Here is a 14,010-nt window from a genome sequence, read left to right on the forward strand (position 1 = left end):
ATCACACTGCGTGGCTGGGATTCGTGGCCTTGTGCAGTAAATAGGTTTGCCGCTTACACATGTCCTTACACCTGCTCCAGACTGGGCGGCCTCAGCTGATCCCTTATCGCCTACCACGGCCAGGAGGCCGCACAGTCTGAAGAAGGCGGAAGGAGATGAGTTAAGACAGGCGAACATATGCACTGCTCGTGCCCATAAACCACACCCTCGCTGACAAAATAAATATGACAACGAGGGGCGTTGTTTCTAGCAGGGCGGATGCACAGGCGCAGCCAGCTAACCATGATGACAAAAGACGGGAAACGCTACCAAGGGGGGTGCTGCGTATCATTAGAAAGGAAAGTCACACCTCAGGGACAGTGGAATGGTCTCAATGAGACACATTTTGTACGTGTTGAGTTCCACGTGGGCAAGGAGAAAAAGTCAGCCACCTTGTACAAATGCAGCAGTACTGCTGTACTAGGTGGCTGTTATACATAGAAACACCTGGGGGGGTGGGGCCAGGTTCCCTTTAATTTCAGTTCATGTGCCTGCGTGGCGTTTGCAGGTCACGTTGCCGGCTACACAGCAGGGGAACAGCTGGCGTTGCTGAACCCCACTAACACATTGGCTGGTGTTTTTCTCTGTGCAGCTAGCACTTCCGGGCAAAAACTAGCGGTGTTTGAGCCCAGGGTCAGCAGGAGGAGGAGAGGAGCAGAGTGTAGGCCGAAGCCTGCACTGGTGGCAGCTTTTGTTCTGTTGTGCCAGCGTGGCTTGTGCTGGACACGTTGCCGACTACACAGCAGGGGAACAGCTGGCGGTGCTGAACCCCACTGACACATCACCTAGTGTTTTTTCTGTGTAGACAACACTTCCAGGTGGCAACTGACAGTGTTGAAACCCAGGGAATCAAAGAGGAGCAGAGTGTAGGCCGAAGCCTGCAGTGGAGCAAGTTGAAAGGGAACCTTTAACCCCCCCCAGGCATTTGTTGCTGAAAGAGCCATCTTGTACAGCAGTGATACTGCACATGGAAAATGGTGGCTCCGAAAATTATGCTCCTTGCAAACGCTGAAGTACACACTCATATAATGTGTCCCCTCACACCGTCAAACCATCCCGGAAGTGGGACTTTCCTTTGTAATGTGACACAGCACAGCCGTCATTCCAACCCCCTTGGTGCCGGGCGCCACCTCCTCAACGTTGTTTGGTTCTGTCACGGAGCCCGCGCTGTAATGTTATCCCTTGGCCATGCACAGTTAGCGGTGCCCGTCTTCTGACATCATGTAGGTGTCAGGCTGGCAGTGCCTGTGCGTCCAAGCTGCCCGAGATCCAACCTTGCAGTGTCATCTAATGTAGTCCCACTGCGGGCCAGGGATCCATGGGCATGCGCAGTGCATATCATCGCCTCTCACTCACCTCCTTCCTGCTTCTTCAGACTGTGCGGCGTCACGGCCGTGGCATGCTATTAGGGATCAGCTGACGCCGCCTAGTCTGAAGAAGCGTGAAGAAGGGGAGTGAGAGGCTAGTATATGCACTGCGCATGGCCATGGATACCAGGCCCACTGTGGGATCACATTAGACGACACTGCGAGGTGTGATTTCGGGCAGCGTGGACGCACAGGCGCAGCCAGGACGACAACAAATGATGTCAGAGGACGGGCAGCGCAAACTGTGCATGGCCAAGGGATAACATAACAGCGCAGGGTCCATGACGGAATCAAACAACGCTAAGGAGGCAGCGCACGGTGCCAAGGGGGTAGCAATGACGGCTGTGCTGCGTCACATTACAAAGGAAAGTCCCACCTCCGGGACGGTTGGACGGTGTGAGGGGACACATTACATGAGTGTGTAGTTCAGCGTTTGCAAGGAGCATAATTTCAAGAGCGACCTTTCCCTTGTGCAGTATTAGTGCTGCACATGGTGGCTCTTTCAGTAACAAACGCCTTAGGGGGGGGGGGGGGACAGGTCCCCTTACATTTTAGTTGTGCCAGCGTGGCGGTCGCATGACACGTTGCCGGATACACAGCTGGGGATCAGCTGACGTTACTGAACCCCAATAACAGAGGAGCGACTGTTGACTGTGCACACAGCACTTCCAGGCACCAACTGGCGGTGTTAGAGCCCAGGGACAGCAGGAGGAGCAGATTGGAGGTATTGCCGCACACACAGCTGGGGATCAGCTGACGTTACTGAACCCCAATAACAGAGGAGCGACTGTTGACTGTGCACACAGCACTTCCAGGCACCAACTGGCGGTGTTAGAGCCCAGGGACAGCAGGAGGAGCAGATTGGAGGTATTGCCGCACACACAGCTGGGGATCAGCTGACGTTACTGAACCCCAATAACAGAGGAGCGACTGTTGACTGTGCACACAGCACTTCCAGGCACCAACTGGCGGTGTTAGAGCCCAGGGACAGCAGGAGGAGCAGATTGGAGGTATTGCCGCACACACAGCTGGGGATCAGCTGACGTTACTGAACCCCAATAACAGAGGAGCGACTGTTGACTGTGCACACAGCACTTCCAGGCACCAACTGGCGGTGTTAGAGCCCAGGGACAGCAGGAGGAGCAGATTGGAGGTATTGCCGCACACACAGCTGGGGATCAGCTGACGTTACTGAACCCCAATAACAGAGGAGCGACTGTTGACTGTGCACACAGCACTTCCAGGCACCAACTGGCGGTGTTAGAGCCCAGGGACAGCAGGAGGAGCAGAGGAACAGAGTGTAGGCCGAAGCCTGATTGGAGCAAGTTGAAAGGAAGCCTTTAACCCCCCCCCCCAAGACGTTTGTAGCTGAAAGAGCCATCTTGTGCAGCACTAAGGATGCAAAAGGAAAAGGTTGCTCTTTTAATTATGCTCCTTGCAAACACCGAAGTAAACACTAAAAATGTGTCCCTTTATACCGTTAAACCGTTCCGGGGGTGCGAATTTCCTTCGTAATGGGACACAGCACAGCTGTCATTCCTATCCCCTTGATGCCGTGCGCTGCCTCCTCAGCGTTGTTTTAAGCTGTCACGGAGCCTGCGCTGTTCTGTTAGCCCTTGGCCATACCCAATTAGCGCTGCCTGTCTTCTGACATAATTTGGTGTCAGGCTGTCGGTGCCTGTGCGTCCACGCTGCTCCAGATCCCACCTCGCAGTCTCGTCTAACGTAATCCCACTGCGGGCCTTGGAACCATGGGCATGCACAGTGCATAACCTCGACTCTCACTCCCCTCCTTCCCTCTTCTTCAGACTGTGCGGTGTCACGGCCGTGGCATGCTAGGGATCAGCTGACGGCGCACAGTCTAAAGAAGGCGGAGGGAAATGAGCGAGAGCCCGAGGGGAAGATATGCACTGCGCATGCCCATGGATCCCAGGCCCGCAGTGTGACTCAATCAGAAGACACTGCGAGGCGGGATCTCGGGCAGCGCGGCCGCACAGGCGCAGCCAGCCTGACACCAAATTATGTCAGAAGACAGGCAGCGCAAATAGGGCATGCCCAAGGGATAACAGAACAGCGCAGGCTCCGTGACAGCTTAAAACAACGCTGAGGAGGCAGCGCATGGCACCAAGGGGGTAGGAATGACGGCTGTGCTGCGTCACATTACGAAGGAAAGTCCCAGCTCCGGGACGGTATAACGGTATCAGTGAACACATTTTATAAGTGTTAAGTTCTGCGTGTGCAAAGAGCTAAAAAAAAAGAGCTACCTTTTCCTTGTGCAGCATTACTGCTGCACAAGATGGCTCTTTCAGTAACAAACGACGGGGGGGGGGGGACAGGTTCCCTTACATTTAGGTTGTTGTGCCAGCGTGGCGGTCGCAGGACACATTGCCGGCTACGCAGCTGGGGATCAGCTGACGTTACTGAAACCCAATAACACTGGGTCGTATGTTTTTACTGTGCAGCCTGCACTTCTGAGCCGAACTGGCGGTGTTGGAGCCCAGGAATAGCAGTTCAGGTGGTAGAAAGATGAACACAGCAGGAGACCTGGATGACACCCAATTACTTAATCAGGCAGAGGAGTGGCAAATTCCTGCGAGATCCAGACCTGGTTCATTTTCAGGAAAGTAAGCCGGTCAACGTTATCGGAGGATAGTCGCATGCGACGGTCTGTTAGTACACCACCTGCGGCACTAAAGACACGTTCCGATAAGACACTAGCCGCAGGGCAAGCCAGCACCTCCAATGCATACTGGCTTAGCTCTGGCCATGTATCCAGCTTAGAGACCCAAAACTTGAACGGGGAAGAGCCGTCTGGGAGTACAGTAAGAGGGCAAGCCATGTAGTCTGTCACCATCTGACGGAACCGTTGCCTCCTGCTGACTGGAGCCGCCGGTGATGGTGTAGACATTTGGGGCGGGCACACACAAGTGTGCCAGAGTTGTGCCATACTGGGCTTGCCTTGGGCAGAGGCACTGCTTCTGCTCCCTCTTTGGGCAGAGCCTCCCCCACTGCCTCGACGCACTGAGCTGCTTTGTAAAGCACTAGCAGCACTCCTCTCAGTTGGACAGGAGAAGATGATGGAATTCACCAGTGTGTCGTGGTACTCCCGCAATTTACGCTCCCGGGTCAACGCAGGGATGAGGTTTTGGACGTTGTCCCGGTAGCGAGGATCGAGGAGGGTGAACACCCAATAATCAGGCATGTTTAGAATGTGGTCGATGCGGCGGTCGTTTCTCAGGCACTGCAGCATGAAATCCACCATGTGCTGCAGAGTGCCAACTGGCCCAGAAACGCTGTCCCCTGCTTGAGACATGATCTCTGCCCGCTCGTCATCACCCCACCCTCGCTGTACACACTGACCACTGGACAATTGTGTCGCTCCCTCCTCTGGACGGAGCTCTTCCTCCTCCATTGACTCCTCCTCATCCTCCTCACAAATTGGCCCCTGCGTACCCCTTTGTGAGGAACCACGTGGCGCTGACTCTCCAGAAGCTGATGGAAAAGGTGACTCCTCATCCTCCACCTCTTCCACCACATCATCCCTTAACCCTTGCAAAGTTTGCTGAAGCAGGCAGATAAGGGGGACAGTCATGCTGACTAGTGCATCATCTGCACTTGCCATCCGCGTGGAATAATCAAAAGGACGCAAAACCTGGCAGACGTCCTTCATAGTGGCCCACTCTGTGGTTGTGAAGTCTGATCGGCGCTGACTGCGACTTCTTTGCGCCTGATGCAGCTGGTACTCCATAACTGCTTGCTGCTGCTCACACAACCGCTCCAACATATGTAACGTGGAATTCCACCGGGTAGGTAGGTCACATATGATGCGGTGTTCCGGAAGGCGGAATCGGCGCTGCAGAGCAGCAATGCGGGATCTGGCCAAGCTGGAACGCCGCAAGTGAGCACACTCTAGGCGGACCTTGTGCAGCAGGGCATCAAGATCCGGATAGTCCCTCAGAAAACTCTGCACAACCAAATTGAGCACATGTGCCAGACATGGGATGTGAGTGAGGTTGCCAAGGGCCAAAGCTGCCACCAGATTTCGGCCATTGTCACACACTACCATGCCTGGCTGGAGATTCGCTGGCAGTAACCACACATCGCTCTCCTGCTTGATGGCATTCCAGAGCTCCTGCGCTGTGTGGCTTCGATGCCCCAATGAAACTAGTTTCAAGACGGCCTGCTGACGTTTGGCCACGGCTGTGCTCATGTCGGTCATAGGTAAACGTTCACGGGTCCATGTGGAGGTGGACTGTGACGGATCCTGCAGAGAGGAATCAGAGGAACTGGTGTAAGAGGAGGAGTCGATGCGTACAGACTGGATTCCTGCAATCCTTGGAGTGGGCAGGACACGTCCTGCGCCACTCGCACGATCTGTACCTGGCTCAACAACATTAACCCAATGGGCAGTGAGGGAAACATATCGCCCCTGTCCATGCTGACTGGTCCACGCATCGGTGGTGAGGTGGACCTTGCTACTGACGGCGTTCAGTAGCGCATGTTTTATGTTTGCCTCAACATGCCTGTGCAGGGCAGGGACAGCCTGCCTGCTGAAGTAAAAGCGGCTGGGCACCTTGTACTGTGGGACTGCCAATGCCATCAAGTCACGGAAGCTGTCAGTCTCCACCAGCCTGAACGAGAGCATTTCCAGGGACAACAGTTTGGCAATGCCTGCATTCAGAGCCTGTGCTCGGGGGTGGTTGGCCGAGAATGCCCGCCTTTTCTCCCATGCCTGGACTACCGATGGCTGTAGAGTAGACTGGGAGTGTGAGGATGACTGGGAAGGTGGTGCTGTGGGTGGAATTACACTAGGTCTCTGGACAACAGTGGAGGAAGAGGCAACACGAGATGAAGAGGTGGTAGCTGCCGCTGTTGGTTGGCCTACATCTTCACTGTGTTTCTGTAACTCCACCGCGTGCCTGTTCCGCACATGTTTCCACATATTTGTGGTATTGAGGTTGCTGACACTTTTACCTCTTTTTACTTTCTGATGACACAGCTTGCATTTGACAAAACAAATGTCATCTGCAACTGTGTCAAAAAAGGACCAGGCACTGCAAGTCTTGGGAGCGCCCTTTTTGGCTTTGGAAAGAGACAGGCTCCTAACGGGTGCCAAAGTGGAGGCTACAGGCTCCGCAGTCTTCCCCCTCCCTCTCCCTCTTTGGCCCGTAAGGGGAAGCTCTTCCTCAGAGCTGCTCCCACCACCTTCCTGTTCCTCACGCCACGATGGGTCAAGGACCTCATCATCTCCACTACCCTCTGCCACCAACTGCTCCTCCTGGGTAGTCTCGGCAGCACAGTACGCATCAGAAAGCGGCACCTGAGTTTCATCATCAGATGCGTACTGCGCTGTGGTCACCGGAGGCACTGGCCCACCTGCCTCTTCAGAGTCAGAGAGATAAAGCTTTTGGGCATCACTGCACACTGCCTCTTCTTCCATTTCTCCAATGCTGCTTGGCTGGCCCCCTGTTTCCAAGCCAAGAGATTCAGAGAACAGAAGTAGAGACGGCTCCTGTCCTGGGCTCTCTGACTGCCTGGCCAATTTGGCAGGTGGTGAAGAGACAGATGGCTGCTCTCCAGTGCTCTGTGCCTGAGAGGATGTGGCACTAACTGAAGTCGATGCCGAGGCGTTAGCTGCCATCCACCCGACAACGGCTTCAATTTGGTCTTCACGTAGCAGCGGTGCACGGCGCTCTCCGACAAAGCTGCGCATGAAGGACTGTTCCCTGCTGAAACTGAGTGACGACGAGTCACCGGCGCCCGCAGCAGGCACAGAATCACCACGTCCTCTCCCTGCTCCTCTCCCTGCTCCGCGCCCACGCCCACGTGCCTTACTCCCTGCCCTCTTCATCTTGGTTGACAGATAAAGATAAGCAGAAAAGTACTAAGGCCTTAGTGTGCTTATTCCTGAAATGCTCCTCCTAACAGGTGTAAGAAACACTAATGTTGTAAATTGTGGACTAAACTTTATTATTTTTCAAATGTGGCCTACACAAGTGTTAAGTTGTGTTTGGTGAACTTAACTTTTTTTTTGGTGCAGATCGGGCTACAGAGCTAGTTTAAATCACACGGAGACCGTGTAGACAGCCGTAAACGGCGCTGCAAGGCCAAAAAACCCTCCTCTCGGTTATCCTATATAGTGTTTTTCCACTATTTAGCTGGATACGAGTGGAAAGACACTAATAGGAATTTTTTTTTTCAAATTTTAAACTGGCTGCACTATTTGAAAAAAAGGAAATTGTTTTTCAAGGTATGAGGCAGTAACGCACCCTGAGCTGAATCCAACCGGCTATGGCTGCACACAGACTACAGGGCGAGCTGCGCTCACACAGAGACCGTGCAGACAGCCGTAAACGGCGCTGCAAGGCCAAAAAACCCTCCTCTAGGTTATCCTATATAGTGTTTTTCCACTATTTAGCTGGATACGAGTGGAAAGACACTAATAGGAATTTTTGTTTTTCAAATTTTAAACAGGCTGCACTATTTGAAAAAAAGTAAAATTTTTCTCAAGGTATGAGCCAGTAACGAACCCTGAGCTGAATCCAACCGGCTATGGCTGCACACAGACTACAGGGCGAGCTGGGCTCACACGGAGACCGTGCAGACAGCCGTAAACGGCGCTGCAAGGCCCAAAAACCCCCCTCTAGGTTATCCTATGTAGTGTTTTTCCACAATAGAGCTGGAGACTGGTGGAAAAACACTAATAGGAAATTTGAGAAAAAATGTGCAGCAGGCTGCACTAAGAGCAAAAAAGAACAACTGTGTGAGGCAGTGTGAACCCCCCCTGAGCTGAATACAACCGGGTATATGGCTGCACACAGACTACAGAGTGAGCTGCACACACACACACACACAGAGACCTTGCAGAACGCTGTTAAAACAGCGCTGCAAGGCAAGAGCAAGGTGAACAGTGAAGAACACACAGCGTTTTGCTAAATTAGCCTTTGGAAAGGAAAATAAAGCAATTAGCTAGCTCGACTGGCCCTCAGTTAGAACACAGCGTCCTGTCCCTAACTGAAATCACAGCAGAGTGAGCGCAAAATGGCGGCAGCGTTTTTTATAGTGCAGAGTGACATCATTTCAGCAGCCAATCCAAGCCTTGCCAGTACTTACATGCCCACCATGCTAAACAGGATGTGCCCACACTTTCAGTCATTCCTCATTGGCTGCTGCGTTCAATTTGAATTCTGGGAACTTCCGATTCCGGTATCCGATACGCGGGAAGTATCGGAATTCGGTATCGGAATTCCGATACCGCAAATATCGGCCGATACCCGATACTTGCGGTATCGGAATGCTCAACACTAGTCACGGGGCTTTTGCCGACGGCTTTGTAAAGCGACAACCTGGTCTTCCATCCACACGTTTCGCCGAACTACGGCGGACTCCAGCCTGGGCAGAAGGATCCTGCAGGCAGCAGTGGTGAGTCCTCGGACCTGATGGAAGTCTGTTTTTCCCACCCCAGGGACTGCTTTGGGACGTCCCATGGTTCCTGTGTCCCCCAATGAAAGGCGATAGAGAAAACAGGATTTTTGCTTGCTTACCGTAAAATCTGTTTCTCGGAGCCTTCATTGGGGGACACAGCACCCTCCCAAGTTGAACAGCTCTGTTTACTGTTTACGTTTGAGTTCTTTGAACACTCTGAGTGTTTGAAACTGTTAATCTACGGAGCGCCGTGGAATTTGTTGGCGCTATGTAGATAAAGTTTATTATTATTATATTATTATTCTTTCTCTTTTACACGTTGCTTCTCCTACTGCTTTCTCACTAACTGAATATCCTACTTCCTGTCGGTAGGGTGTACACTGCAGAGGAGGAGCTAACTTTTTTATTTGCATAGTGTCAGCCTCCTAGTGGCAGCAGCATACACCCATGGTTCCTGTGTCCCCCAATGAAGGCTCCGAGAAACAGATTTTACGGTAAGCAACCAAAAATCCTGTTGTTTTTTTTTTGGGGGGGGGGGTGGTATTTATCATGTTCACTAACTGCTAAAACCGACCTGAAAATATGATTCTCGAGGTGCAGATACCAAACATGTAACAACTTAAAAGCGTCGGGGGGGATCTTGATTCCACCCGCGGCTGTTTGAGGCACATTACAGCTGATCAGATTAGCTGTCATTTGCCGGGAAACATGCGGACTCAGCGCCGGAGCCCGCATCAAATACAGGAACACGACCTTGGATGAACCTATACATCCAAGGTCGTAAAGGGGGGTTAATTGGTTAAATAGGGGTTTTCCAACAGATCCTCTTAAAGGATATTTAAGGTGTTCACTATTTGGGAATCTCCTGGAGATCGACAAGGACTGGGGAGCCGGTTTCAGAGAGAGGAATTGTTAACTCCCTGATCATGCGATCGCCGGAGATTAGCAGGAGCTTCTGGGTCCTAACACGCACAGATCAGCTCTGCCGAATTTCCTGCCCCAGTTACAGGGGAAACTGGAAATATTAAAACTGTATTTAAATGTTGATATGCTCCCACCAGTCTGCTGATATGCCTGCCCCAGTTACAGGGGAAACTGGCAATACTAAAAATGTATTTAAATGTTGATATCCTCCCACCGGTCTACTGATATGCCTGCCCCAGTTACAGGGGAAACTGGCAATACTAAAAATGTATTGAAATGTTGATAGGCTCCCACTGGTGTGCTGATATGCCTGCCCCAGTTACAGGGGAAACTGGTGTCATGATATGTACTTTTGCCCTGTCCTGTATTTGAATAATATACCATTTGATGTATGTAACTGTTCTCTGGTTTCTATTAGCTGTAATTTATGTATTTTCTTGTGCTGGGAGTTCACCTGTAACAATATGTCTCCTTCCCCCAATACTTGCAGCCCTAAGCTCTAATGTAATTAAGCTTTGTCAACATCACTAGTGGAGGAATAGCCATTCTTCCTCACAGCAGGTGGCTAGTCAAATGTACATACTACATAGATTAAGCAGAGCCCACCAGTCTAGAATCTTCTGGTGGACCCAACCATTGAATAGAAGGTGTGACCCCTACCCCCCTTCATGGGCGGATCCCAGGAGCTCAGACAATCCATTCTTATTTTGAGATCAGATGTGAGTTGATCCTTGAAGGAGAAGGAGTGGGGATTCTTAGCTGAGGCAAGACCCCACGCCCATCTGGGACTGCGGAAGCGAACGGGGCGAGACTTGAGCTGAGGACATATCTCGTCGTTCGTGAGATTGTTTTGGGATCCCTTGGACTAATTGTGGACTATTGCTTTGTTACCTGGCACAAGGATTATCGGGAGGTGCCCCCGAACCTGTTCCATTGGACTAATTGTGGACTCTGTAGATCTACCTGCATGTGTTGTTCCAGCGTTCTTGATAATAAATCTGTGGAATCATCCCTTGGCCTGTTGTCCCTTCTTGCTCTGCCGTACACCCCGTCACAAACTGGTTGGCAGCAGAGGGACCAGAGCAGAAGGAATGGAGGACAAAGGCCCATCAACATCGGGAACCAACACCGCAGAGTACAAGACCTGGACTTTGGGGAGCCTACAATCAAAGGCCCGTGAAGTAGGAGTCCGTTTTAAGGGACTCTCCAAGGAGCAGCTTATTGAGGCTTTGGAAGGAGTTCGCCTGCAAGATGACGTTGAGGAAGGATCCTCACAGCAAATGGAGGAAAGACTGCAGCCGGAGGTAAATACCCAAAAAAGTCAGTGGGTTATGTGGTACGAGGAGGAGTTGGCATTGCTGGGAGAAGAGGCCACCATAGACTATAAGAAAGAGGCCATTCACCGAGCTCAAGAGAGGGAGAGGGAGGCCATTCACAGAGCCGAGGAGAGGGAGGCCATTCACAGAGCTGAGGAGAGGGAGAGGGAGGCCATTCACAGAGCCGAGGAGAGGGAGGCCATTCACAGAGCCGAGGACAGAGCTCAGGAGATGGCATTGCTGGAGAGGCAGATCGCTTTGGAAGCAGCTAGAAGCTCCAGACAGACTCTAACCCCAGCACCCACCATGAGGGAACTCCCCAGAGTGTCCCGCAAAGACTTCAAGCCCTTTAATGAGGCTGCATGCGACATTGAGGGCTTCTTCCAGGACTTTGAGCATCAGTGTCGATTAATGGAAGTCCCGGAAAGGGACCGAGTCCGACATCTGGTGGGGCTCTTAGAGGGTGGAGCTGCCGCAGCCTATAGAGCTATGGACCCTCAGGGGAACTGTGAGTATGCGGAGATTAAACGGACTATTCTAGAACATTATGCTGTTACCCCAGACACTTACTGGACTCAGTTCTGTACTTTAGCCTGTGATGAAGAAGTGTCTTTCAAGATGTATGCCCACAGACTCAAACAGATATGTCATCGCTGGCTGGAGGCAGAGGGGGCCTTAACCTTGGAGACCTTCCTCCAGGTTATCCTAAAAGAGCAGTTTTACTTCAAGTGCCCTGCTGAGATCCGGGAATGGGTGCGTGAAAGGACACCAGCCACTGTGGAGGAAGCTGCAGCTCTAGCTGATGAGGCTCTCACCATCAAGCCTCAGTGGAGGATTCTGTTGGAGGATGGAGAGAGGCCTACCAGCTCCACAACACCGGTGGCCCCCAGTTCTTCTGTCCCCATTGTTCCCCGTTCCTCTAAGCCACCACCTCATGCTGATACCCGTGCCAAAGTGCCTCCAGTTGCTTCTACTGCGTTTTCTGGAATACGACGAGGAGAGGAAGTAGCAGAGCGCAGGTGTTATGGTTGTGGGCATCTGCAGGCGTCATGCCCAGCCAGCTCATGGAGAAGTCGTCCTCAAACCCCTACAGCACCTTCAGGTGGGAGCCGGCCTCCAGGTTCCCTTACCCCTCGCCCAAGAGGACGCCTTGGATGGAGTGAGACCCAGCAGAGATGCTATCGATGTGGACAGCCGGGGCATCTGCAAGCCTCCTGCCCAGCTGTTCAAATGAGGATTAATCCTGTACCCAGTCGTATTATTAATTATGTACACCCAAGTGCCATGGAGGACGACGTGTCACCACTACGTGAGGACTGGCCTAGTGCCTCACCCACCCATGTTGCACCACTAGGAGTTTATGGTGTGCGACCCGCAGCTATGACGACTTCTGCTCATCGAGGTAAGCACTTGCAGGAGGTCGTGCTGGATGGACAGAGACTTATTGGATTTTGTGACTCAGGGGCTTTCCTCACACTGGCTGATCCCCGAGTGGTTCGGCCTGAGGCAATCCATCAAGGACCTGGGATTGTCATTGAACTGGCTGGTGGACAATGGAGGACTATTCCCACAGCCACTGTGGATCTGAACTTTGGTTTTGGGGTCGGGTGATGGGTGGTCTGCCTGCAGATGTTCTCCTGGGCAATGATGTGGGAGAGCTACGATGCCAATTCGTGGCTGCATGAAGCCACATGTAAGTTACGCTCTGCCTGTGTGTACTTAACCAGCGACCTGTAGAGGTCCCTAGTACGTACACAAATTGGGAGGGGAAGGGACTGTCATGATATGTACTTTTGCCCTGTCCTGTATTTGAATAATATGCCATTTGATGTATGTAACTGTTCTCTGGTTTCTATTAGCTGTAATTTATGTATTTTCTTGTGCTGGGAGTTCACCTGTAACAATATGTCTCCTTCCCCCAATACTTGCAGCCCTAAGCTATAATGTAATTAAGCTTTGTCAACACCACTAGTGGAGGAATAGCCATTCTTCCTCACAGCAGGTGGCTAGTCAAATGTACATACTACATAGATTAAGCAGAGCCCACCAGTCTAGAATCTTCTGGTGGACCCAACCATTGAATAGAAGGTGTGACCCCTACCCCCCTTCATGGGCGGATCCCAGGAGCTCAGACAATCCATTCTTATTTTGAGATCAGATGTGAGTTGATCCTTGAAGGAGAAGGAGTGGGGATTCTTAGCTGAGGCAAGACCCCACGCCCATCTGGGACTGCGGAAGCGAACGGGGCGAGACTTGAGCTGAGGACATATCTCGTCGTTCGTGAGATTGTTTTGGGATCCCTTGGACTAAGTGTGGACTATTGCTTTGTTACCTGGCACAAGGATTATCGGGAGGTGCCCCCAAACCTGTTCCACTGGACTAATTGTGGACTCTGTAGATCTACCTGCATGTGTTGTTCCAGCGTCCTTGATAATAAATCTGTGGAACCATCCCTTGGCCTGTTGTCCCTTCTTGCTCTGCCGTACACCCCGTCACAACTGGCAATACTAAAAATGTATTTAAATGTTGATAGGCTCCCACCGGTCTGCTGATATGCCTGCCCCAGTTACTGGGGAAACTGGCCATACTAAACATGTATTTAAATGTTGATAGGCTCCCACCGGTCTGCTGATATGCCTGCCCCAGTTACAGGGGAAACTGGCAATACTAAAAATGTATTGAAATGTTGATATCCTCCCACCGGTCTGCTGATATGCCTGCCCTAGTTACAGGGGAATCTGGCAATACTAAACATGTATTTAAATGTTGATAGGCTCCCACTGGTGTGCTGATATGCCTGCCCCAGTTACAGGGGAAACTGGCAATACTAAAAATGTATTGAAATGTTGATAGGCTTCCACCGGTCTGCTGATATGCCTGCCCCAGTTACAGGGGAAACTGGCAATACTAAACATGTATTTAAATGTTGATAGGCTCCC

The 14,010-nt window shown here is 51.7% G+C and overlaps 1 protein-coding gene across 3 annotated transcripts in view; it reads left to right on the forward strand.

Annotated features, from left to right (window-relative positions):
* Positions 1-14,010, forward strand: part of POLI (DNA polymerase iota) — a 103,549-nt gene that overhangs the window by 29,754 nt on the left and 59,785 nt on the right. The gene's annotated exons all lie outside the window — the stretch shown is intronic.

This window comes from Ranitomeya imitator, chromosome 1, assembly GCF_032444005.1.
Source record: "Ranitomeya imitator isolate aRanImi1 chromosome 1, aRanImi1.pri, whole genome shotgun sequence".
In the NCBI taxonomy this organism is placed as follows: Eukaryota; Metazoa; Chordata; class Amphibia; order Anura; family Dendrobatidae; genus Ranitomeya; species Ranitomeya imitator.